We start from the raw sequence: 26006 nt of genomic DNA, 5'->3' as shown, positions 1-26006 counted from the left end.
GCTGCCCTCTGTCTATCAACCTGCATTTTGCTTACCCCTGACAGAGTAGCTGCCTTCAAATTCACCCTTTCCTTTGCTTTTTTCTATTGCTGTGCCTCTTCCTGTCTCCTGATCAGGCTTCCCGCTCTCCCTTTGCAATGAGTGCCTTTCCCGGCTGCCAAAGGCATTTTTCTAACAGTCCCTACCACGCCTCTCATGAGTCCCCCCCATCTTCAGGATAAATTCCATTCAAAATGCTCCTCAGCCTAGCCTCAACCCGCCTACCTTCCTATCTTTCAAGTTCATCTCTCTGCATCATCCCGACATGCACCCTATTCTCCAGTTACCTGAAAAAGGCAAATCTGTGCCTTTGAACCTACTGTTCTCATGTTCATCTGCTCTGTTAAAATCCTACTACGGCCCCTCTTCTGTGAAGTCTTCCCCATCCCCCAAACTAGAATCATTCCCTCTTTGACACTCTGTATCTCTCCTTTATATGTGTCCAGTGATCTTTATATTATTTCTTGGGTTACAGTTATAAATGTATATATGTGCAGCCTTTAGCACCAAAACACAGTCTCACTGAAGGCAGGCTATAACCCCTATATTCAGCATGATACTGGGATAAAGTGACTGCCCTAGTATTTGGGGTCAACGAGGTTAAGCCTTTTCCAACACAGAAGGAAGAAATACAAACATCATCCAACCTGCCATGAATTCAGGCGCCTGAAAGGGATGTTAGAGATGGAAGTCAAACGGCAAAACCGGCAGGGCAGGACCGCACCACAGTGGCGTCCACCTTCACAGTGGTTACTCTGATGAAAGGCCACTTCCTCTCATGGGGTGGTCCCACTTTCTAGAGGGCTACGACCAGAGTCTACTGAGACGTAGTCAGGGACGGACGTGACTTACCTCCTCAGCTGTGCAGAGAATAGCCTGCCTGAGTCCAGCTGGGGTGGTAAATCAATGGACGGCCCCTGTCACTAGGAACTTCTCCAACAGGACCTCTTCTTCCCCCCAAGAAATGTCAAGTTCTCTAGGTCTGAGGTAAAGTCCTGAGTTTATTTTCAAGGAAAAAAAAACAAAAACAAAAACAAACTCCCAGGTGACTTTAATGTACCACTCTCTAAGTTAAAACTCCTGAGGTAAACCAACATGCCACCTCTCAGATAAACTCCCACCTTTATGAATCATGAGTTTCTGGAGTAGAAAGAGACCTAACCCATTCATTCCGGGTGTTGATAAATGAAGGATACAGTGATAGTGAGAAAAGGCTCAAACCCTTTGTTGGGGCATGATTTTTATCCAAAGCTTGGAAACAAACTCCATGTTTTTCAACAGAAGAATGGATGGCTTTTCAAACTAGTATACACGCGGTAGAAGTGGCTGAACTGGAGCTGCATGCAGCAACACGGAGATGTTTCAAAAACTACGCTCTTGAATGAAAAAACGTTAAGTCGTGGAAGGATATGTACAACCTGACACCATCTATCGATATATAAAATTTTAAAATATGGAAAACAAGGTGATACACTGTCTAAGGAGACAGCACACATGCGGTCAGAGTATGAAGCCAGCACAGATGGGCGATGGTGGTGGGGCTTCCACTCAGTATCTCCCTTCAGTCTGTGGCTCAGCGGTAGTATGCAGGCATTCAGGATCTTCCCTAAGTCCTTTTGCACGTCTGAAGTATTCCATAACAAAGACAGTGGTTAAGAAAAAGCTCTCAAGTGTTTTATGTAAAAATCTCCAGCGTTAGGTATTTTAATGCACTGAGGGCAAAGGACAAAATCCCCCACAAATTTATCAGTCTTTTCCTGGTAGGAGGTGATTCAGGTTCCTGGCCAGGCCTTGCATGGGCAAAACTCAGTTTTCATGAACCTTGCCTCCCTTCTCATCCCCCCTCCCTCCCTGCCTCCTCAGCTGTATGCCTCACTCCGCCCTTTTCTTCTGGAAGCAAACAAGCACATCAGCTGCAGCACCATCTGTCCAGGGTCAACCTGTCTAAGGTCTGTAGGAGGTCTCGGAGCCCGGACTCCCTGAGGGCTTCTCAGGCGCTGCAGTGTCATGGAAGCACCGGACATGGCTCAGGGGACATGTGGGTACTAGCTGTGTCACTCAGCCAAGTCAGTGGACCTCTCCTGACCTAGGTGTCTTCATCTGTAAAGCAACCGGTTCGGACCCCTCAGGATAGTCCCTTCCAGCTCTGAAATCGCTGGCACCACAAGCCACATCCAAAAGACGTGGTTCTCTCCACAGCGGAACCTCAAGGATCAGTGCCTCTCGCCCTGAATTCTAACTCTGACACTAGGGAGTCTCCTTGGTGTCAGGGTAAACAAGTTATTTATTAAGAGTATTCTGCAGAAACGCTCTCCCACATGCCTGAGTCACAGTGAAAACAGGAAGACCACACCTTTTTCTTCTAAGGACCGTCCCATGTGCCCACCGCCTTCCACCAGCTGTAAAAATGCCTTCATGAAAACCCCACAGGGCCAAGGCCAGGGGGCTGCTCCTTGTGGGTAGGGGCGGGAAGCACACAGGCTGCTCAGAGCAGCAGACCCCTGACTCCAAAGACAAACCATCTGCCTTGAGGGAAGGCATTTCCTAAGTAGTTCTCGGCAGCCCCAGCCCCCAGGCATTCTTCATTTATGGCACAACAGTGAAACTGAGCACAGGACATAGAGTTATATATTTCTTTTAAATGTATTATTAGCTCTTTTTTTTTTTTAAGACAGAAAATGTAACCACATAGTACAAGTTTCAAAAGCTAAGTCTCCTTCCACTCCTTTTCCCCAGCAGCAACCACTGTTCTCAATTTCTAGTACATCCTTTAGAGACAGTTCATGCATGTACAAGCCTGTGAACACACAACCACACACATATACATACACGTGATTTTAAAAGCATACTATATATGTTCTATACCTTGGTTTTTTGGTAATAATATTTGTTCTTTCACTTTTGAAAAGTTTCAAACTTAGAGAAAACTTGAATGATCACCTCTATGCTATTTACCTAAATATACTGATTAATATTTTCCCACATTTTTCTCTTAATATATGTTTATTTCTCCCCCCTGAACCTCTGAAAAGTATACAGTACTGCAGGTATCATGACACTCATCTTCTGAATACATCAGGATATAACCTCTAAGAATAAGGGCATCCTCCTGTGCACCCACAACAACATGATCACACCTATGAAAATTAACATTAATTCAATAACATCGCCTAACACGGAGTCTGTATTCAAATGGTCCCAGCTGTCTCAAAAATGAAACTTGCTTTTTAAAATTAGCACTCGATCCTGGAGATTTTCCTGTACCATTCAAATAGAGACTCCTCACTATTTTTGATAACTAAATAATAATAAAGACTAACATCTATTAAGTGCTTAATGTGTGTCAGGCACTTTTAAAAGATTTTTCTTGTGCCATCCCTGGGTTAATTTTCTTGTTCTTTTTATAACTTTGTAAGTTTAGTGCATAATTTCTTTTATTTTCATTCATTTTTGTTATTCATATAAGAACTTATGTTGATGAATTTTCCTAAGCTGTATTAGCTGTATCAAAAAAGTATTTATGTGTAGAATTTTCACATTATTTTCTAGAGAGTCTACAGTTTTGATTTTGGTTTCGTTACTGACCCCAAGGGGAGTTTTTAAATTTTCCAGTGATGTTTTGTTTTAAATTTTTAAAATTTGTATTTTTCAGTTATATTACATAGTGATTGATCAGATACGGTTTTTGTGCTATTTCTACTTTTTTGGTATGTACTGTCGTTTTCTCAGTGTCCTACTATATGGTCAATTTCTGTGACAACTGAAAAGAAGAAAGTTTTTCAATTAATCTACCTTATGAATTAAGTGGAACAGCAGTTTTATGTCTCTACCTCTTTCCTCCACACCAAATTCATGTTAAAACTCAAATATTTTTATATTTTTGGCATGGGGGTTTAGGACATTTCATCCTCACCACTGTCATGCAATTGTGCTCATATTGGTCTTATATGGCATGTCACTGTCAATGAATTAAAGAGGCTTAGCAATGAAAGGGAATTTAAAAGGCATCTAAGCTAACCTCCACTCAGGAATTTCCTTCACAGCATCCTCAAAAGATGTTCAAGTGGATTTAACTTGAATTATTACCATGCCAGAGAACTCAGCACATTGCTGAAGTTGTGGCATGTGTGGCCTCTATCAGGCACTCAAGGATTAAGATTGTATTAACTGGCTACCACCATGAGGACTGCACTACCCAACACACTTTGGGGACACACAAGAGAAGGATGATATTACATGTGTGCTCTAGAGCTGTGGTCCCCAAACTGTGTGCCTTCAGGCACTGCAGTGAATTTCCACCATGAGGTATTTAAGATTTTTGAAACATGATATACAACATCTGTCAGGCCCCACACAAACTACTAGATCAAAGTAGTTTACAGCTTCCACATTAGTTTGTGCTAACAATCATTCTGATGATCTCATATCTTTGCAAAATTAGGGTTTTGGCAGTCATTTTATAAAAGCAAGTATTATGTGAAAATCAACACAGAACAGCAAAGGAGTTTGGCAGTGTCCCATCTGATTCCAAGGTTTGGGAAGCTGTGCAGTGCCCAACACGAGCAAACATCCTATTAGTAAATAACTGGTTATTTCAGAATAAAATGATATTTTCTTCCGATTTATGTGCAGTATTTTTTCGAGTAGTTACTCAATTGTTAGGACATAGCTGCTTGTTAAGTTGTTTGGTCCTAACTACTTAATGAATGGAACTGTTATGTTTTTCTTTTGGCCTAGGGATTCCATGAAGTAACTCCTGAGACTCCAAGAGCACCGTGAACCGAGAGAGCTGGAGAACTCCGGTGGCTCACACCTGAGTTTCAGAGACCAGAAGTCACGCCAGTGATGTCAGCGGGATGTGAACAGGTAGCCTTACACATTCACTGAAACAGCAGACATTTCAGGAGTTACACTGGAGGAAGCGCAGCTTAGGACAGAGTCTCACAGGTGGGACTGGCCTGCCGGCTGAGAAGTGGGAAGGGCTGAACACAGACAAGAGAAGGGCCTTTACAAGACCAAAGAGGGTTGGGAATGAATATGGCCTGTTCTGGTGACAGTGAAGACACTGGTCTGGCCCGGGGGCCTTGGAAGAGCAGCTGAGGACATGGTGGGGTGGCGTTTGGTCACAGGAACGATGCAGTAGAAACCAGTGTTTTAGGAAGATTAATCCTAGTGGGGGTAGTAGATGGACTGGAGAGATGAGAGGTAGGACATTCTATCACCTGAAACAGCAATTCTCCTGCATAGTCCAAGCCTGATATAATTCAGAGCAGGTGGTGGTCCCTTCCTTCAACGCAGCATGACATAGGGGACCACACTGCAGAGCTCCCCAAACTGTAGTTCTTGACTGCTAGAATTGCATTCCTTGATTGTGTGCTTGGAAAATTGCTGTTTAAGGATTCTCTCTAACTGGGGCATGCTGGAATCAACTGTTTAGAAACCCTGCTTGGAGACCATAGCCTTCCTTCTAGGAAAGCAGGTAAAATGAGGGACTAAATATGGAATAGAGAAAAAAATACTGGATAGAGACTTGGAGTTGAATCTCGATTTGACTACAAAGAGTGGGCCGAGGCCCTGGCTTCTTTATTCTTAAAATGAGGGTTCTATGATTTGAGATGCAAAGAAATACAAAATTGGCAAAGAGGGCTCCGATCCACCTGATGGCTGAGGTTCAATTTCTTTGTGTACTGATAAGGAGAGCCAAAATTGTGGTTTTAATATTTCATTTAGATTTGCATGAAGCATTTATACCAACAAAGGACTCTATATTATTGAAATATCATAACCTGGGCTCCTGTAAACTATTATTACTGTAATAGCAGTGAATCTATACAACAGACAGGAATATTGGCAGAGACTTCTGGGGAACAAATATCAGCCTCATGTACCAAAGTTGCCCCACGATGATGACTCACAGACATTTAAAATAAAAATTAAGCCACTGATCTGCTTTGTATCTTGAGGGAACAAACATGATCTGTACAACCTACGTTAAGACAGGGTAGGAATGTCCAGGTATGGCGGGGTGAAGACGGTGGAAACTCAGTGGGGGCAGAAAAACTTAGAACTTGAAATAATTATGAACACAAGAAATAAAGGCTGCGTCAGAAAGGACATGAAGAAAGTCCTATGGAGTTTTGTTTAATTCAAGGAGTAACTTTATTTTTCCTTTCTAGCTTCAGGAGGAATGGCACTGTGTCTTAGAGAATTTGCCCATAAAGCACTCCTGATTCTTTACTCAAACTGCATATAAGGTCAAATGAGACGGTATTTGGGACCCCCTACGGTGATAGGATTCTTAAATGTCAGGACTTGGTGATGAGTCATAGAAGCGGCCTCTGGTTTTTTCAATAGCCACCGGATATTCCAGTCTCTTTGATAGCCCTGACATGTCTTTTTAGAGTCACTGGTCTAGTGGCAGCACGAAGCCCCAGCCTCAGCAGCCCCCAGAGAAGACCAGGGTAAACATGGCCACAGTCAGCCTTTGCTGCAGTAGGGAGGCCGTGGTTGCTTTACAGAGGAGGAGGAGGGGGAAGAGAAAACATTCTCTCATCCTTGGGAAACTTGCAAAATGACTTCCCTCCAGGAGTTTGTGCAAGGAAACTCTCTACCTCCCGCCCCTGCTCCCAGGTCAGTGAACCCATTCATGGATTAGGAAGTGACCCGCAAGCACCAGTGTGAGGAGAGGGGCGCGGCGGGGGAAACGCTCGGAGAGAATGCTGTATCCTGTTTAACTTGGCCTTGCCAACGCCAAACCCTTTCTCTGTGAATGTTTCTTTAGTTAAAGAGCGATAACATCCTCCTTCCAGTGGCCTCTGCTCTCACAAAACGGGCTATTCTCCATTCTCGTGAAAACACTCACCATCACTCAGCCGCTCCTACAGCCACCGCCAGACGGGGAGGAGGCCCTGACTGACTCGCATCTCAGGGCCGCCTTGTGCAAGTCGCTGGAAGCACACGTGCGATGCACACGCACAAGCTCAGACTGACAGGCAGCCTGGGTCCTTACGGTGCAACGTCCACTACATGCACTTTGCATCTCGCTGTTGCCCGTTCAGTGAAGGGGAAATGATGGGTGAATGGGGGAAGTAAAACTAAACTAGATAAAGTGTGCTGGTGGCCTGAACTAAGGAAGAGTTCTCGAGAGCCATGCTTACGAACAAGAGCAAAACTGACACTCGGTACCTGCGGCTGCTAGAAAGACGGCAGAGAGTTTAGAGAGTTAGCGATAGTAGAAACCCCAGACCCCCCCATGTGGCTGCAGGTGGAAAAGGAAGCCCAGTTCCTCGTGTCCTAAGAAGGCGCCTTTCTCCCAGAGTCTTTAGGAACTTGCCTGCGGTTTGGTCTGGGCACCTTACTCTCTATCGACCAACACAAAAGGGAGCTGACATCTCCAAGGCTGTGGGATCAGGGTCTCTGCCACCTGTCTCCCTGCATGAGACCACGTGAGAGCACGGGGGTCCAAGGACTTCAGTGCCTGTCTCCCCGCAGGATTATGCACCTTACCTCACCCCCAGTAAAAACCCTGAGCAGCGCACGATGGCCTGCAGCAGCAAACCCGTCTGCATCTCCAGCCTGGGCCTTCTCTGTCGCCCCACCTTATCAATCCGAACTTCTCTCTCATCATCTCCCACCCCTCACCGCACCCCCATGCATGTCTATCTCCGAGCCTTCAATCACTTTGTGCTCCTTAATTCTGTCCACATGTCAAGATCCATGAGAATCCCTGCCCCCTTCCAGCCCAGGGTCGGCGTACCAGAGCCTGGATTGTGCGCTACCGTGGAAGAGCAGGCGTGGATGAGGCCTTGCAGAGCATCTGTTCCACACCTCCACGGAGGGCACGCACTGCCCCCACAGTCCCTCTGGCGAGCGGCTGCCGGTGCTCTACGACTGGCGTGCGGCACGTCCTCCACACCCGCAGGGCCACGAGCCCTCCTCCTCCATTCTGCCCGACAACTTCAAGGGCGGGTAACAGAACCACAGAGTCTTCTCTGGGAGCGCCCCCTACTCCCTGCTCGGCCCCTGGGGCACAAGCCGCACTTGCCCTGCAGGTGGGACAGCCGTCTGGTATCTGAGGATGGGACAAGGGCACCCCTCTGGCTTCCTCTTCCTCCACCTAACTGCTCATTCTTTTATCTGAGGATGTTCCTGGTAACATGGTTCCCGATCCCGGTCCTCCACGTCCCTCGCTTCTGCAGGTGTGGTGATCTGAAGTCAACCCGCGAGGTGTGGGTTCTGGCCACTCGGTTCCTAGAGACGGAGCTTCACGGTGCAGAAGCGATCTGTGACGCCCCTTCACACTGCTTCACTCGTACTGTGCTCACGAGTGTTGAAAACCTCTTTTCACTGGTTCTGTTTATTGCATCTCCCCATCCTATGCTCATGGAAACTTTTTTTAAAAAAAAGATCTAAGGACTTACACATCTGCCTGTTGTACTTCAACTTTTTAGGTTCAGCCTCATGTCTGTCATGATATCTTTAGATCGTGATTTTAGTGTTCTTTCCTGGCTTAGCATCACCCATGAATTTGGTAGATGTACCAATTTTGTCCTAATCTAAATCATGGATGAAAACGCTGAAAAAGACAGTTTTTGAGGACTGAACCTTTTTGGCATATCACCTTCCCTTTAGGTTGTGAACTGTGCTTTGTGCAATACTGTGCATATAATAAATGATTAAATATAACTGTTGAATTACACCAAATTCTACTCCACATCAAAGAATATTATAATATATCTTTATGGTAATGATGGAATCAATCTTGATTCTTTCTTGCTGGTTTCATCTTCTCTTTCTCTCTCTAAGCCTCCCTCTCTCTTTAGCCCTCAGAACTCTGGGAACACGATGTAGCCTGCAAAGCCCAAGGAATAAACATTATGTCAATAACATGTTCCTTCAATCCTTTTGTAGAGTCTATCCTGACTGGCTGCAAAGTCAGTCTGTAGGAAACCCATTGCATTAAAGCAGATAACATCTGTGAATCCTCTGGTTTCCTGTTTGGCTCCAGTGTCAATATAATAATAGCTTCTTGTAGATATTTTTACTGTAGGATAAACAGACTAAGCTCCACTTTTAAATATAAGGATTTGAGTGTGGCAGTACACGCCGAAATGGGGGCTTCTGTGTGCCTCCTGTAAAATAATCCTCCCATCGTATTCCTCAAGATGGTCAACAGTAACATGTTAAAAGGGGAGTGTAACGTCGCTGGCACTCTTCAAATGCATTTCCCATCCCCAAGAAAACGCAAAACGTAAGCAGGGGAAAGAAGAACCCTCCTCTGACAGAAAATGGAAAGCAGGAATCTATGCACATTGGGAGCTCAGTCGATACTGGATGATTCTAAGAACCATACTCTTATTTAGCTTAGAAAACACTCTACTGTGAGGTTTGAGCACCAGGAAAACAGGACTAAGGTCCCGGGGGCCTGTTTCTCTTCTCTTCCAGATTCTGGGATTAAGCATGACTGACCAGAAAGGAGGAAGACGGGTGCTGGATGGGGGCGAGAGGGTGTACTAGAACATGTGGCGGAGGAGAGGGCAGGAAAAGCATTTCTAAAATGATCACTACTTTCTTTTTGGTCACAATAGGCAATAATTAATCTTGAATTCTTAAATGATATTAAGTAGGAAGGTGAGTAGGACTTAGGGGTGGGCATAGGTGGAAAAAAGTTGAGAACCCAAACTAAGGTGATTAGTCAGATTAGTGATCCTTGGGGGACTGAGTGCAGAGGGTTCACGGGAAGCTCTGGAGTAACTAGAAATGTGCTGAATCTCAACTTGGATGGTATTTACACAAGTGTATAGCTAATAAAAATTCATTGAGGTGTACACCTAAGATTTATACATAATTGAGATTTAATTGTATATACATTATAGAATCCTCAATAAAAAGGTTAAAAAAAATAATAGAAGGATTGAGAAGCACTGGCTTAGTAGCCCGGCACTAGCTGTCCCCTTTAACTCATGGAAGGGTGTTTACAAGATGGAAAAGGATATTATTAACTTGGGAGGCTGGTAAATTGTACCACCAATCAAAGTCATCTTCCAACAAACCGAATAGTAGCTCTTGGTGAGGCCTGATGCAAGGCCAGACTGTCCCCTGGGGCTGGGAGGAGCAGTGTGGACCCACAAGGAAGGAAGGGTGACAGTCGCCAGACACAGCTTTTCACACCTTGGGGACGAGGGGCCCACTGGGGTCAAGCTACCTGCCACAAAGACAGGTCTGAGCTAACCATATCTTTCTTTGCTGCTGGCTTTAGACTGAGGGACAAAGAGGTCAAATCAAAGGGTACCAAGGGGAAGAGATTCTAATCCCAGGGAAAGGTGGTGGGTCTGGTGGGAAGCGAGACGGTGAGGCCTTGGTTCCTAAGAGAGCAAGAGGCCCAGACGTCAGACACTGAGCACCACTGTGATTCCACAGCTGTCGCTAGCGCCGGGCCGGGGGCTGAGGGGTGGGCCGCTTCCCCTCTCACACAGCATCAATATATTCATAGCATGAACTTCCCAGCCCAGTGCAAAGGCAGGCAGAGCGGGAGCACAGTCTAGAGAGGGACCAGAGAGGGGACTTGGTACCAGGAGAGGGAGAAAGGATCTCAGGAGGTGGTCGCGTGGTCCACATATGCAGGAGCAAGGGCTCTCTGGAGCCTGGCTCAGACATCCATTGCGGTATGGTCCTTGGACTGTCACGAAAGTCTCACAAATGTTTGTACGTTTGGCCTGACAACCCTCCAAGGTGGGCATCTTCACTGCCATTTTGTGGATAAAGACATGGCAGTCCACGAAGATGAGATGATTGACCCTGTCATACTACTGGCCGAAGGCAGAAGCAGGAACCAGGGCCTGCAGGCCAGGGTTTTCTCCACTTTAGCAAGCCTCAAAACAGGATCTGAATCTCTGTTCTCCAGGCTCAACGAAGCTCCAGTCATTTTTGGGCACTGCGGTATGGACATGAAGTCTGAGGCCTAACTCAGGAGTTCAGTTCATTAGTTCACAGTTCATTAGTTGAGACTCTGTTTTTACTTCTGTTGTAGAGGATAATTATTTGTTAATTACGATCTTATAAAGTATTCTGATAATAGGAGATATCAGTGGAATCATGACCTCAGAACTTGCTATGTGAAATACAAGAAATGTGGAATTCTAGGTTTTTGTGGTGAATCACACACACATATTTTGATATAGAATATATGAGAAGCTTATAACTTATAGCAAATAATTAATCTTGACTAAAAGAAAAATGCAAGAACCCTAATTTTTTTATACTGGTAAACTATATGTAACAAAATCTATCATTTTGGCCATTTTTAAGTGCACAGTTCAGTGGTAAGTATACTCTGACACTGCTGTGCAACCATCACCACTCTCCAGCTCCAGAACTTTTTCATCATCTCAAACTGACACTCTGCCCCCTTTAAACGCAAACTCCCGTTATCTGTTCTCAAGTAGTGGCTTCCACAGCACTTTGCCCAGAGCACATGCTTAGGAAATGCTTGTTGAAGAAGAGTGAGATTTATAGGCGTACAAGAAGACCAACTATCTTATAAATAAAAGAGATTAAAGGGAATATATTTTTCCATAACTAAAGACTAACAGCATCGTAGCCAAGAAGCATTAAGAGTAATTTACAACTTGTTTACACTTCTGGCATCAACTCTACTCATCTATTGTGACCAAGGCCTCCTGCTCTCTTTAGATGCACCAGCAGGAGACGGGGACATCTAATGACGGGGGTGGGAGAGAAGAGACACCTGGCCAGCCGGCACTCGGGGCTAGTTGTTGAACTGTCACCTAGTGGACAGGGACACGGTTCTCTCCTAGGCAAGCCTCCTTTGACAGATTTGTGTGACTTGGCAGTGACCCTGTGATGGAAATTCACCGAGATGCCTGGATTTCAAGTCCTGGTGAGCAGAGCTTTCAGAGGTCTTCTGTACAGGAGCAGCCTAGTGAGGAGGCAAGGCTTCCCAATCCCCTTTGGGTGAAGTCAGAGAAGCAAAGAAACACGGATTGCAAGGCTTCTTACTGACTCTGGCACGGCAGAAGCATGGGAAGCCTGAACACATGGCCCCTTCACTTCCGAATCTCCTAATCTGGTAAAGGCACACGGCCCTAACTGAAAAGAGTTGGAGGCAGACAATTTGTTGGAGGGAGGTTAGCTAGGTTTTCAAAAACTGACCAAGGGACCAGGCAGGCACACATACAGCAAATGGCCACTGTGCCACTGGTTGGCCTCCCTTGACTTTCTTTGGCTAAAGAATAATTAAAGAAACAAATTTTACTGGAAAAAAAATTATCCATTTGGATCTGTGGTGCTCTCTGTGGTCTGTGACTCATCTGACAATTGCTCTTCAACAGCTTTTCCTTTGCTTCCTGGAGAACACGCCTTACCCGATGCTTCATACTCAAAACCCTAGGCTGGGAAGGTGATTCTGAGCTGGCGGACTTGGACTGGTTCAGAGATGCTCTGTTCCAAGAGACGGGACCGATAAATATCTGGGCTTTGGAAGTAACTTTATGATGTTTGGATTTTGTGCTGGCACCAGCCTCTGGGTTTTAAGCACTTTGCTGTCATACGGTGTGCAGCCTTTCCAAGAAAAACTCTATAAAATGAAAATACTTTATTGCCACGGCCTTTGACTTCTTGAGAGTCACACAAATACTGTAATCTCTTGCAACATTTAATTTAATTTAAACTCGGTTCACCTAAATAAAAAAATTAGTTCTGAATCTGCCCATTTCACGTCTTAAAAAGCACCAGTCTTCTCTATGTTTCACTGTTTTGTTTGCTACGTGCCAAACTGTTATTTCACATATGTGAAAAGAAAATTGGCATCAAGTCCACATGAACTAAACTACTGGCAAAGGCGATGCTGGAGCTTGCCATTGAGAAGATTACATTCCCAAGAAACTCCTCTAGCAGCATCCAATATCCACAAACTGAAAAGTGTGTGTGTAAATACACACACACTCATTCAACTGCAAGAAGCTACCTCCCCGCCTCCGAGTTCAGGTAGTATCCTATCAGTGGTTTAATTTACCCTGAGCTTCAATATCGCAGTTGTACAAATAAATACATTGAAAAAATGTGCATTGATTAATAAGATAAATAGGAAATTGAGAATTTATTTTTATTCAAGTGTGAGCTTGCCCATTTCAGTCATCTTTCTTATTTGCTTAATAAACAGGATGATTCACACTTTCCCCGTAAATAAGATCAGGTTAGGGTGGGGGGTGCAGGTAGGAGGGACACTTTTCTTTTGAATTTTCAATTAATGTTTTCCTTTACTTTAAAGGCTTTTTTCTCTTGAAGTCTGCTACTTTGCAGACTGCTTTGCCTTTGCACTCACAGATTCAAATATGGAGCTAAACCAGGAGGGAAATGGAAAATTTTATTATCCAGAACTGTGGTAAATAAATGGTTGAATACTTCAAGGTAGTTGAAAACTGTGCTCCCTGGAACCCTGGATCCTGAGTTGCTTGTGATAACGCAGCCGTAGTGGCCATGCCACCAGAGCAGGCATCTTTTATTTGTGCCTTTCCCATCTCTTCAGCGCCCTGCCCTTAGATCACACTATTAAGGGGTCTCTGGTGCGCAAGAATGACTACAAGTAAGGTTAGGCAATCAGTTGAAACTCAGACAGACACTTTTTCAACTCAGTCTCACAAAGGTGGAATATTTCTAAAAGAAACATGGAGATCCACACTTTGGGGAAACGTAGAGAATGTTGTTTAAGTTTGGCTCCTTCAGATTTTCACATTCATTTTCTTTTTTTAAAAAAATTAATTAATTTATTAATTTATTAATTTATTTATGGCTGTGTTGGGTCTTCGTTCCTGTGCGAGGGCTTTCTCTAGTTGTGGCAAGCGGGGGCCACTCTTCATCACAGTGCGCGGGCCTCTCACTATCGCGGCCTCTCTTGTTGCGGAGCACAGGCTCCAGACGCGCAGGCTCAGTAGTTGTGGCTCACGGGCCCAGTTGCTCCGCGGCATGTGGGATCTTCCCAGACCAGGGCTCGAACCCGTGTCCCCTGCATTGGCAGGCAGATTCTCAACCACTGCGCCACCAGGGAAGCCCTCATTTTCTTTTTTAAAAAATATTTATTTATTTTTGGCTGCATTAGGTCTTTGTTGCTGCGCGCGGGCTTCTCATTGTGGTGGCTTCTCTTGTTGCAGAGCACAGGCTCTTGGCACACAGGCTTCAGTAGTTGTGGCACATGTGCTGAGCAGTTGTAGCTCGCAGGCTCTAGAGTGCAGGCTCACTATTTGTGGCGCATGGGCTTAGTTGCTCTGTGGCATGTGGGATCTTCCCGGACCAGGGCTCAAACCTGTGTCCCCTACATTGGCAGGTGGATTCTTAACCACTGCGCCACCACGGAAGTCCCTCATTTTCTCAAATAATCGTTGGTTTTCTTAGTCATTGGGGTACCACCTATAGGGACATATCAATGTCTCTGACAGGATTGTTAACCACAGGACTTTATCTTCTCTACCTTACACCCAGGGTAACATGTGATCCAAGTTTGGCCCATCACATGGTGCCATTTCCTTGGCAACAGTAATTAGTCCAGGGGGTGGGTGTATGACCCACGTAGAACCAATCAGAGTCCTTCCCTGAGACTGATTTATGAACGATGGAAGACACAGTGTTGCTTTCCACTGGAGTTGTTCAGCTAAGAAGGTGGGAATCTGGGGCGACTAAGGGCCATGGTTCCTGACACAGAGAGAAGCTGGAAGCCCATCCTCAGAATGAAGCCAAGCACAGGCAGGCTCAGCTGAGAAATGGACAGAAAGTCTCAGAGGGACTGAATCCTAGTTCCTAACCCTGAGGCCTGGTTCCTGCAGCTCTTCCTTTAATCCTATAAGCAGTTCCAGTGACATTCCAGCTACATAAGCCGGGAAAGTTCCTCTTTGTTAAGGTTGGTTAGGATTAGGTCTTTGACACTTACAACTAAAAGAGTTCTGAATAACGCAGGGGCCCTTCTTAACCTGGGAATCACACCGTCACTAAGTTCTTCAGTGATTAATGGCTTCCCAGCTGTCTGTTAATGAAAGCCACTTATCTTTTATACCAACTTTTTGTTAGCGGCATCTCATGTCAATGTATATGTCAAGAAAGAAATGCTGAAACTTTAGAGTGGGAAAAAATGCTTGTGTTAAAAAAAAAAAGCAGAATTATATTAATATACTTCTGCACATTTAGCATTTCTCAGCACATGGGGAAACATTCATTACTGAGTATATTTACTGATTCAGGAGGTTGTAGCATGAAAATTCTAATCCACATCTTATTTTATCACCATTGTTCATCTACCTTGTGAAACAAAAGAGGCCGAGAACCACACTGGGGAAGAATAAAAGAGAAGCTTCCATTCACAGGAGTGCTTGATTCTTCCTGTCCCTATGTTTAGGTTCTGCTTCTTCCCCTCCAGAGCTGAACACCATAGAGATGCTGGCAGGTACTAACATGCTCCCTTTTAATTATACCACCAAATTGCTGCAATAACTGATTGCCAGTTAAATAATTATAATCAAGTGGCCATTGTGCATAACAATCATTTAATGACTGCCATCCCAAAACACTATAATAAAGAGAGCTTTAATGAAGAAATCTGGAAAGGGGCCAGGGTTTTATGGCGGATTGCTTAAAGGGAAAGACAGCCATAATCTGTATTTAAGATTAAAAGAAGCCTTTAATCCAGATGCTCGACATTAAACAAGGGAGTGGAGTCATGTTTTGATCAAAAGTTACTGCATGCATAAAAGAAGTAATGTAAATGTTCTTTTAGGAATTAAAAAAAAAAGCCTCCAGTAAATTATATAAAGGAAGTGTTCTTAACCATTTGCTTTGGAAAAAAATGAAAAGGAAGAACATATGATTTTCATTTTAGACAACAATACTTAGCTAAAATAAAATAAAAAGGAACAGGATTTTATTTGATTTGTATAATATCACTGAAAACAAGGGAGCTGCCATTCAAGCTACCTTATACCAGTAATCATTCTCCTACTGACTCTATTTTTTACCCTCACTTTCCTAGGCCAGGCCTGAATCTTTGGGAGGTGTAATTACATTCTCACACAAAGTCCTAACTGAAATGGTTTTGATGATCTCAGCTCTAGCAAACAGTAGTTCTCATCTGAGGGGAAAAAAACAAAACAAAACAAAACAAAAATCTCACCACATAAAACTCAGATCAACTGGCAGCTACCGCCACTGCTGATGCATGGAATATTTGGCTAACAAATTAAGACTGCAATTCCTGGAATTGCAGCCATTTTCTACAAACTGCTACGTAGCCTGGCCAATGATAAACACCAGAGCCTCCAGATTTTGCTAGAGTGATTGCTGGGAGAAAACTAAAAGCAACATAAGTCCTCTCAAGGAAGAATAAGAGGGAAAAAGCAAAACCAAACCAAAATCGTTCCTAGAGATATAAATAGATATAGACCAGATTTGGGCTCCAACAGCTTTCCTAATACCCCAGCATAAAGGAACAGGACCTGACCCTAGTTAGGTGCCCACAGAACACCCCAGCCCTTAGGAAATCCTGATGATGGCTTGGGGCTATGGAAAGACCCTGAGAGTCTGAGGGAAACAAACCACACCTGGCATCATTCTTGTCCCAAGGTGAACATGCAGAATGGAAGAAAACGGCTCTGGAGCTCTTGAGGTGCCCCAGCCTGTCCGGGTTCTGGGGTGTGTGTGACAGAGACAGATGAACCAGGGTTAGGAAAATATCCCCACCGGCCTGCCTGTCTGGGGTAGAGGACACAGGTCAGGACAGATTTCCTAAGACCATTTCAGCTTAAAATTGACCTAGGAGAAGGTGTAGGATTTCAATTATGACATCAGAACTTTTCCTGATATTCTAAGTTAAGGGTATTAACAACTTCTCCTTCAAGAAGTCCCCGATTTTGAACCTTCTTACACTGTTGGTGGGAATGTAAGTTGATGCAGCCACTATGGAAAACAGTATGGAGATTCCTCAAAAAACTAAAAATAGAGTTGCCATATGACCCAGCAATCGCATTCCTGGGCACATATCTGGACAAAACTATAATTCAAAAAGACACATGCACCCCAACGTTCACTGCAGCACTATTTACAATAACCAGGACATGGAAACAACCTAAATGTCCATCGACAGATGAATGGATAAAGATGATGTGGTACACAGATACAATGGATACTACTCAGCCATAAAAAAAAACCAAAATGATGCCGTCTGCAGCAACATGGATGGATCTAGAGATTATCATACTAAGTGAAATAAGTCAGAAAGAGAAAGACAAATACCATATGATATCACGTATACATGGAATCTAAAATATGCCACAAATAAACTTATCTATGAAAGAGACTCACAGACAGAGAACAGACTTGTAGTTGCCAAGGGGGAGGGGTGGTGTGGGAGGGATGGAGTGGGAGGATGGGGTGAGCAGATGCAAACTATTATATATAAAATGAATAAACAACAAGGTCCTACTGTATAGCACAGGGAACTATAGTCAATATCCTGTGATAAACCACAATGGAAAAGAATATGAAAAAGAATGTATATATACATATAACTGAATCACTTTGCTGTAGAGCAGAAAGTTAACACCACACTGTAAATTAACTACACTTCAATTTAAAAAATAAATAAATAAAATTGAAGAGAAAGAAGTCCCCGATTTTTAGTCTGCGTTAGAGGTGCTCCCTCAGCCGCCCGGCTCCTCCCCCAGATGCTCACAGGTCTGGCTGCCTCCTCTACATTCAGGTCTCAGTTCGGAAGCCGCCTTCTCACAGGGACCGCCACCAACCCACCAGTCTAAGTTGTCTAACTCCTGACCTCTATTCTCTCCACTTCCCTCCCCACCCCAATTCATTCTAACCCAACACCCTGTTTTGTTTTCATCTTTGTGCTCACCACTAGCTGAAGGTTTCTTTTTCCGCTTGTTTGTGGAACTAGGATGTGAGCTCCTGCAAAACATGGAGCCTTGTGTGCCTTGACTACCACTGTATCCCCAGAGCTTGGAAGGGGCCCAGCACTTAAATGAACATGCTGTCTCCTCCACAGCCTTGCACACAGGCTACCACTTCCCAGGCACTCAGCCAGCTGCAGCTGAACTGAACTGCACTGAATTCAACCAAGGGGCAGATAACTAGGGCACAGATAAAAATCTAGCTTTGGCCACTGTCTCGCCGTATCAGATGTATAATGAAGGGCTCATAACTGGGACTTGTGCTTATCAAGGAGTTCATAGGACCGAAAAGGCAGTGGACATGAGGGTGAACATATGTAAAGATATTTAGGGCCCACCAATATTTCTGGGTTCAAAAGAAGTGCGAGGAGACACAAATGTCTAAATTCACAGCACAAAACAGCTGATTAGCACACTGTGAAACCGGGGCCAAGGTTACATTTAAAACAAAGTCTTGATTTAAATTTATATATATACGCCAGTCAAGTTCAGATAGAAGGAGAGTGGGAACTGGAGGCAGAATTCACCATTTTCTGAACTTGAATGGCACCATAAACTACACTGTATCACACAGCACTTAGCAATGATCCTATCTTAAATTTACTCTCATTGTTTCAAATGTGTTAGTCTTATTCCTTCCACTTCAGGTAAGAAACTGGATCTTATATTTTTCCAGTATGTTAGCACTCCTAGCCTAATTTGTGGAGAATTAACTTTGAAGGTTACCAGACTCAGAACTGAATTCCAAGGTCTTCTACCAGTTCTAAGACATTTGGCAAATTATTTATCCTCTCTTAACCTTAATTTCCACATCTTTTAAATAGTGATAATGATACCCATCCCACAAAGGGTTGCTATGAGAAATAAATGGGATTATTTGCAAAAAAGAAGTCCTACTGATATACTTAACAGAAAGTAGGTACTCAAAAAATTAAAATTTCCATATGGGTAGATGGCAGGAGCTCAAAATACACTAAATAGGTGGCAACCAAATTGGGGTGGAAAGCATGCCAGGAAACAAGTATATGAAGAGTGGCAGGAAAAAAAACAAGTTATCAATTGGAAGACACAAAACATGGCCCAAACTGCTATGGTGTTTTGTTATTATTCCCCACATAAGCAGGATCTGCAAATATTCGTACTTTATGGCTTGATCACAGTGACATGTGGCAGTCAGAGCTGAGTATCAATCAGAAAGTCACTGAATATGAGAAATCATTGGTTAACGGTCAAAAGAAAGTAATAGGAAAGTATGTTCCTGAGAACAGTATTTATTTATTTATTTAATTTATTATTATTATTATTATTATTATTATTATTATTATTTTTGCTGTGCTGCAGCTTGTGGGATCTTAGCTCCCTGACCAGGATTTGAACCCAGGGCCATGGCAGTAAAAGTGCCAAGTCCTCACCACTGGACTGCCAAGGGAACTCCCAAACAGTATTTACTTTAAATCTATATAGTATCAGAGAACTCATGGCAGGATTCCAATTTAAAAAACACTGGGATTCCTTGATCTTATCAAGAAACGCAAGTCATCATGAAAAACTCTTGTGTTCACATCACTCCATTTGGCATTCCAAGGCTCCGACACAAACACTGGAGCTGCTGGACCCATCACAAAGTCTAGGGTGAAAAGTCAGTCAAAGAAAGCAGTAAACTGGCTATTTTTAATAATCCTGGGGGACAGATATTTACAAAAAAAAAAAAGAAGACAAGGCCACCTGCTTGGGGTCCATCATACCATTTAGCTCTTGGAAATAAGAGAAATATTAGCAACAAAAAAAAAAGGAAAAGTAACCGTAGTGGACAGCTATCACTCTGCCTACTCAGGCTGCAGCATCTTTATCCCTGTGAAAATCACACCACTTTTCTAATTTCTTACCGATTTCTCCCTGACCCTCAGGGCATGTGATTTAGGTGGGTCATTCACCCCATGTACCACTGGTGATGGGAACATATCCCAGAGCTGACCAGGGAGAGTTACCCCCTGCCCCACCACTGTGACTGAGCCATCAGTGACCAGTAAAGCAGGACATGAGCCAGCGCCACTGGGAACAAGGCTCCCTTTCCATGGGAGTCGCTAAGCCCGGGGCTCCCAGTGCCAACTTGCTCTCATGAGGAGACAGCCTGCCTCAGAACAAAGCAATGCAGAAAACAGCCAGGCAAAGGAAAGAGGGCAGAAAGGTCACTATTGACATTTTTTGAAAACTTGGATCTAGTAGTGCCTAAGGCTAGAACTATCTATGAATTTTTCAGTTACTTGAACATATAAATCCCCATGTTTGCTTAAATCTCTTTGAATTAGTGTCTAACTTTCAACCAAGAGAGTGTGACTGATACAGGAAATAATCTTGTAGAGTTTAATCCTAAAGGACTTATCTAAAAATGCAGCCTGTGAAGCACTTTTCTGAGTTCTCTTAAAAAAAAAAGAGTAGAACATGTGAGATGCTGGAGAACCATCAGCATTTCTTTCTTTTTTAATTTATTTTTAAAATGTATTTATTTTTGGCTGCATTGGGTCTTCGTTGCTGCACGTGGGCTTTCTCTAGTTGCGGCGAGTGGGGGCTACTCTTAGTTGAGGTGCGTGGGCTTCTCATTGCGGTGGCTTCTCTTGTTGCAGAGCATGGCCTCTAGGCGCGCCGGCTTCAGTAGTTCTGGCTCGCAGGCTCAGTAGCTGTGGCGCACAGGTTTAGCTGCTCCATGGCATGTGGGATCTTCCCGGACCAGGGCTCGAACCCGTGTCCCCTGCATTGGCAGGCGGATTCTTAACCACTGCACTACCAGGGAAGTCCCCACCAGCATTTCTTGAGCCAACAATTCCATTTAACCAAATACAAACGGGATATAAATGAGACAAGTGCACTGTGAGGTCACTGTGGACAGAAGGAGAACTTCTATTCACTACGTCCCTGATCCTTCATCTTCACCTCCCATCAAACACATTCACTCATTGTTTCAAAAATGTTCTTAGTAAGCACCAAACATGTGTCAGGTATTATGCTAGGTACTGAGGATAGAGAGATGATTAAGACATAGTTCTCATTCTTAGGTAGCTAATGAATAATTATGATCCAGGGTGACAAATGTGAGAAGGGACCCTTCAGAAAGGGTTGAGTATGTGTTTGCCAGGTGGGGAAAACAAGAGCAAAGGGGCAGTGGGAAGCGTGGGAGGTCCAGGGTGGGAGGTAGGCTGGAGCCGGGCTGTAAGGGCGTCTGCGACTGCCCTGTGAGGGGCTGACCTGATCCTGAAGCCAAACTGAGCCTCTGGAAGTCCCTGAGTAACTGTGTGTGCCACCAAAGGCCTGGAGACCTTTGTGGAGGGCGGACTGGAGGGGACAGAGACTGAAGGCAGGTCTTACTGGAGCCCGTGGTCATCAATGGGAAACGGCCACGCGACTCTGGTGGAGAAAAGCCAGACTGGAGTAGAAGGCAAGAGTCTACAATCCTAACTCACAAAGCACTGAAAACCAATCCCATGCCGATGACTTGAGAAGAACTCTGGTCCAGGGGATTATCTGCATCTAAAACGACAAAGACTGAGTCAGAGTAATATGGGGAGAGGGTAATAAATGCCTGTGCCTTCTCAGACTCTGGGTCTCAGCTCCTCCATCGTAAGTTCTCTCCCCACCCTAAATCCCATCCACCCACAGAGCTCTGCTTCAGGGAATGCCACTGCTCCATATCTGCTGGTAGCCTGTTGGGTGCCCCCTTGCCACGGATCCTACACTTGTATTTTAGACCTGATCACTCACGACATTTCTCCGAACCACAGCTTCCTCATCTTGAAAATGGGAAGACTGTCATTTATCTCAGGATAAGGATCAAAATAGGAAAAATTTCATAGAGCGCTCTGCACAGAACCTGGCATGTGATAAACACCCCGTACACAGAAGCTGCCACACACCTGCAGAAGAAGAAGTAGGCTGCGCTGCGCACTACGAAGACTCAAAGACATCCTCACGCCAAGCAGCGGTTTCTCACTTGCCAGGGATTTCCAGATCGTACAGTTAACAGAATGTCGCTCTAAGAACAAGGCAGAAGCCCTTTCATGGTAGTTAAAGCATGTGGACTAACACAAGTGCACAGTGAACCAGCACTTCCACGGGCGAGACGGTCAAATGTATCACGGTTCCTCGTCCAAGAGTGTGGGAACGGCCAGGGAGTGTTTTGTGACTGAAGGGAGAAACTCCAGACTAAAAGATAGGGTTGTTGGTGGTGTGGCTCTGTCTTATCCTTGAAGCTGAATCCAGAGATACCTTGTTCATAGAATCGCCTACTACCTTCTTCAACTGGGCCCTCTGCCGACAAGTCAGGACTTGGTTTCCAACGCGCCTGACTTCATCGTTCGTGCAAACAGCAGACTCAGTAAGACATGAGCGAGCCATAATGCAAAAGCCCAACAAGATTGGGCAGCTGTGCACTGCTTCTGCATTTCCATCCTCAACCCACCCACATAGAGCTTTGAGTGCCAGGGGGCAAAGCTGCAGAGTTTGCAAACACTATAAAAATATATTAGGTCCACTTAAGGCAGGGGTTCCAAACCTATTTTAGACCAAAGATATCTCTTGAGAATTTAATGACACAAATCCTTCCCCCATAAAACACACACATGCGACCTTTTGTATACGACCCCTGGGGGTTCAGGAACCATCCCCACCCCACCCCCTAAGCCCATCTTAGCCCAACAGGAATTTAGAAGAACCAGTTCATAGGTCTTCAAAGAATGAGGTAGGAGAGTCAAGAGTTCCTCTTCTCGGGGCTCAGTTTTCTCCATGACACAGTTCGTTGCCGTGAATGCCACCTCTTCATAGGGAGAGGGCTAATGATGTGACACTCAGAGCCTGAACATTTATCTGTCTGCAGTGCCGACCTCTGAGTGACTGTGGAAAACCTTGGAATCTTAGTGGTTTCCAAGGTGTTGAGTAGATAAAAGTCAAAGTGGATGCTCTGGGGGGTCTGGGGTGGAGAGCGGGGCAAGTGTGGTCCAGGCCCTGGAGAAAGATGCCAGGTTCCCCGGGAAGCGGCAGGGAAGCCTGTTCTCCCCTCAGCTCCCCTCTGTGCTTCCACTCTCATTCCTCACTTATGCAGAGGCTGCAGATTCCTCGGGTGATCTGTACCAAATCCAGATGGTTAAAAATAATTCGCTAAATACCTTCCTAGATAAATTGAAATCCAAGACCTTTTTGAGTCCTGTCCAGCCATCCCTCAAAGGGCGAGCTGGGCTGAAAGTCATGTTCTTTTCTAGCTGAATCCCTGAGTCAGACTCCTGCCTGTCAATCTTCTGATGTCACAAGTCAAACTGTGCCATCCAAGGCTGAGTAAGCACCTTCAGGAAAGAGAAACTCGACTGTAAGAACACAGGTATTTCCAAACAGAAAACAACTCTTCCCGGTTTCTAATCAGCTACTGTATATAAATTTAGCCATGACACTGGGAGGGGAACTTTTTAAACACAGAAGTCAAAGGCGAAAAGAATAAATAACAGTAATGTACCAGTCACTATCTTTGGCAAGACATATAAAATGGTAAACAAGACATTATAAAGTCTTTGCCCTTATGGGGATTGTATCTGAGTGAGGGCTGGAGTGGGAGACAGAAAATAAACAGAAATTTCAGATAGTGATAAATGTCATTTAGAAAATAAAACAGCGTAAAGGGATAAAGAATGCTTGAGGGACTATTTTTATATACAAATAAAAATACACAGATGAGGAAATGGGGATAACAGAAGTTAGGTAAATTGTTCAAGGCTTCATAGCTAGTAAGTAGTGAATTTAAACTCAGGTCTTTCTGATTCCTCAGTTGTTCGTAACTACTACCCTATGCTATCTCTGTAGCATCCAGAGAAACCGAAGAATCTGCAGAATAGGTAAGGTGAGAGGCCACCTTTATTTTTTAAAAGTCCCTTCTTTTGGGACATTAGCAAAATTCTGAGATCTATGAACTCATATGAGTGTGCTACAGGTACCATTTTGATGGTATTGCAACTAACATTTGAGTTTCTATACGTGATATTTAACATACTTTAAACCTTAGAGCCACCCTCTGAGATGGGAATTACCATTCCTATATTTCATAAAAGGACACAAAGGCTCAGAGAGTGTAACCTGTTGAAAAATCATAGAGCTTATAAGTGTGGAAGCTGCAATCCAGGCCTCATGCCTCCGAGTACATTGCTTTTTCCATTACACCATGCTGCCTTCCAGAAGACTCCCCAGGGAGCTACATTTTTCTCCCACTGGGAGACAGGGCAGTAACTATCTTGGCAGTGCAGACAGAAAGGAGTGACTGTTCTGCGTCTCCGCCAAGCAAGTATTCATGCCCTTTGCAATATGACTTGGACACAACACCCAACCGAGCTCTAGGAGCTAAGCATTCTAAAATTTGCTGAAGAATTTTTTCACCTTCTCCGTATGGGGTCCAAAATTAAAAGGGGAAAAGCACATTTATGTCTCATTCAGAATTCAAAAAGTAATAAATCCTTCAAGGCCCTGGCAAGTTTCTCTAATCCACTGTAATCATGTTTCCTTGTATAACAAGTCTTGTGATGTCTGAAGCAGCGTCTCACTATAGTAACGGCAGCCTAAATGCTGGAGTTCTTCTTCTCAGGCCTGGGGGATTATTCCATTTTCCACATTAGGAATAAGCCGCAGACTTTAGGTTCTAAAACGGAGCCAGAAATGCTGACTAGAATCCAGATGCCCTAAATGTAATTAGAACTAAATTTTACTGCCTTCTGTGAAAGACACAAATGAAAAGAATGTAGCAACTTCTAGAATACTGGTCCAGAAAGCAAAGCTATGAATAGAGCCAACACGGGTTCTCATGCACTTAGAGGCTTCTTAAAACTACCTGGAGACTTTCCAAATCTCCTCTGCTTCATATCCTTGGCTTTCTAACTTTTACAAAAGCCAAACGTACTAGGGATGAAGGATGTACTACAGACTCATCCTAATAAACCATGTTTTCATGGGGGTAGCCTTTTACTTTTTTTTTTTAATTTATTTTTTATTTTTTAAAACTTTTTGTTGGAGTATAGTTGATTTACAATGTTGTGTTAGTTTCTGCTGTACAGCAAAGTGAATCAGAGGTAGGCTTTTACATTAAAAAAATTATTTAGGTTTTCAGAAACTGATTTGATAAAAAATGATTTATCTCTATGGTCAGACAATTACCTCTCTCTGTTATTAAAAGAAATACATTTGGGACTTCCCTGGTGGTCCAGTGGTTGAGAATCCACCTTCCAGTGCAAGGGACGGGGTTCAATCCCTGGTTCCGGAAGATCCCACATGCCACGGAGCAACTAAGCCTGAGTGCCACAACTTCTGAAGCCCGCGCGCCTAGACCCCGTGAGCCACAACAAGAGAAGCCACCGCAACGAGAAGCCCGTGCACCACGACAAAGAGCGGCCCCCCGCTCGCCACAACTAGAGAAAGCCCGCGCGCAGCAACAAAGACCCAACGCAGCCATAAATAACTAAATAAATAAGTTAATTAATTAATTTTAAAAAAGAAATACATTTATTAAATTCTTTAACGGAAATGACACCCTCTTATTATACCATTTAACATGAGCAGTGTGAAACAGTATAAATATGTATGTCTCACTTCAAATTGCGATTGTTAATTATAATGATGATGATGATGGCAGGCGTCCCAGGTTTGAGTGCCTACTATGTGCCAGGAACTGTGTTAAGTGCTGTAAATACATCATCTTATTTAATGCTCAGAATTCCCCAACAAAGTTGTTATTATTTCCTTTTTACAGTAAAGGGGCTATGTCTCAGGAAGATTCCACCTCTTGCCCAGGGTTACAAAGCTAGTTAGTGGTGAGCTAGAATGTGTATATAGGGGATCAGACTGCAGAACCTATTCTGGAATGAAAGGTAAAAGCCCTCTCCCCACTGCAGAAGAGCCACTGCTTCTAGCTACTGTCATCGAATCTTCCTGAACTAAACTTGATTTTCATAGAAATAACTTTCTTTTTGCATTTTTTCACTT

The 26006-nt window shown here is 44.0% G+C and overlaps 1 protein-coding gene and 1 non-coding gene across 8 annotated transcripts in view; both read right to left on the bottom strand.

Moving 5' to 3' along the window:
* ATG7 (autophagy related 7) overlaps nucleotides 1-26006 on the bottom strand; it is a 326752-nt gene that overhangs the window by 57666 nt on the left and 243080 nt on the right. The window lies entirely within an intron of this gene.
* Nucleotides 19359-19432, bottom strand: TRNAK-UUU (transfer RNA lysine (anticodon UUU)). The gene has a single exon. It is a non-coding gene; the product is annotated as a tRNA-Lys (tRNA).

The sequence above is a fragment of the Balaenoptera ricei genome, chromosome 11 (genome assembly GCF_028023285.1).
Source record: "Balaenoptera ricei isolate mBalRic1 chromosome 11, mBalRic1.hap2, whole genome shotgun sequence".
Classification (NCBI taxonomy): domain Eukaryota; kingdom Metazoa; phylum Chordata; class Mammalia; order Artiodactyla; family Balaenopteridae; genus Balaenoptera; species Balaenoptera ricei.
Note: the sequence above shows the minus strand (reverse complement) of the source record. Positions and strands in the feature narration are given on the sequence as shown.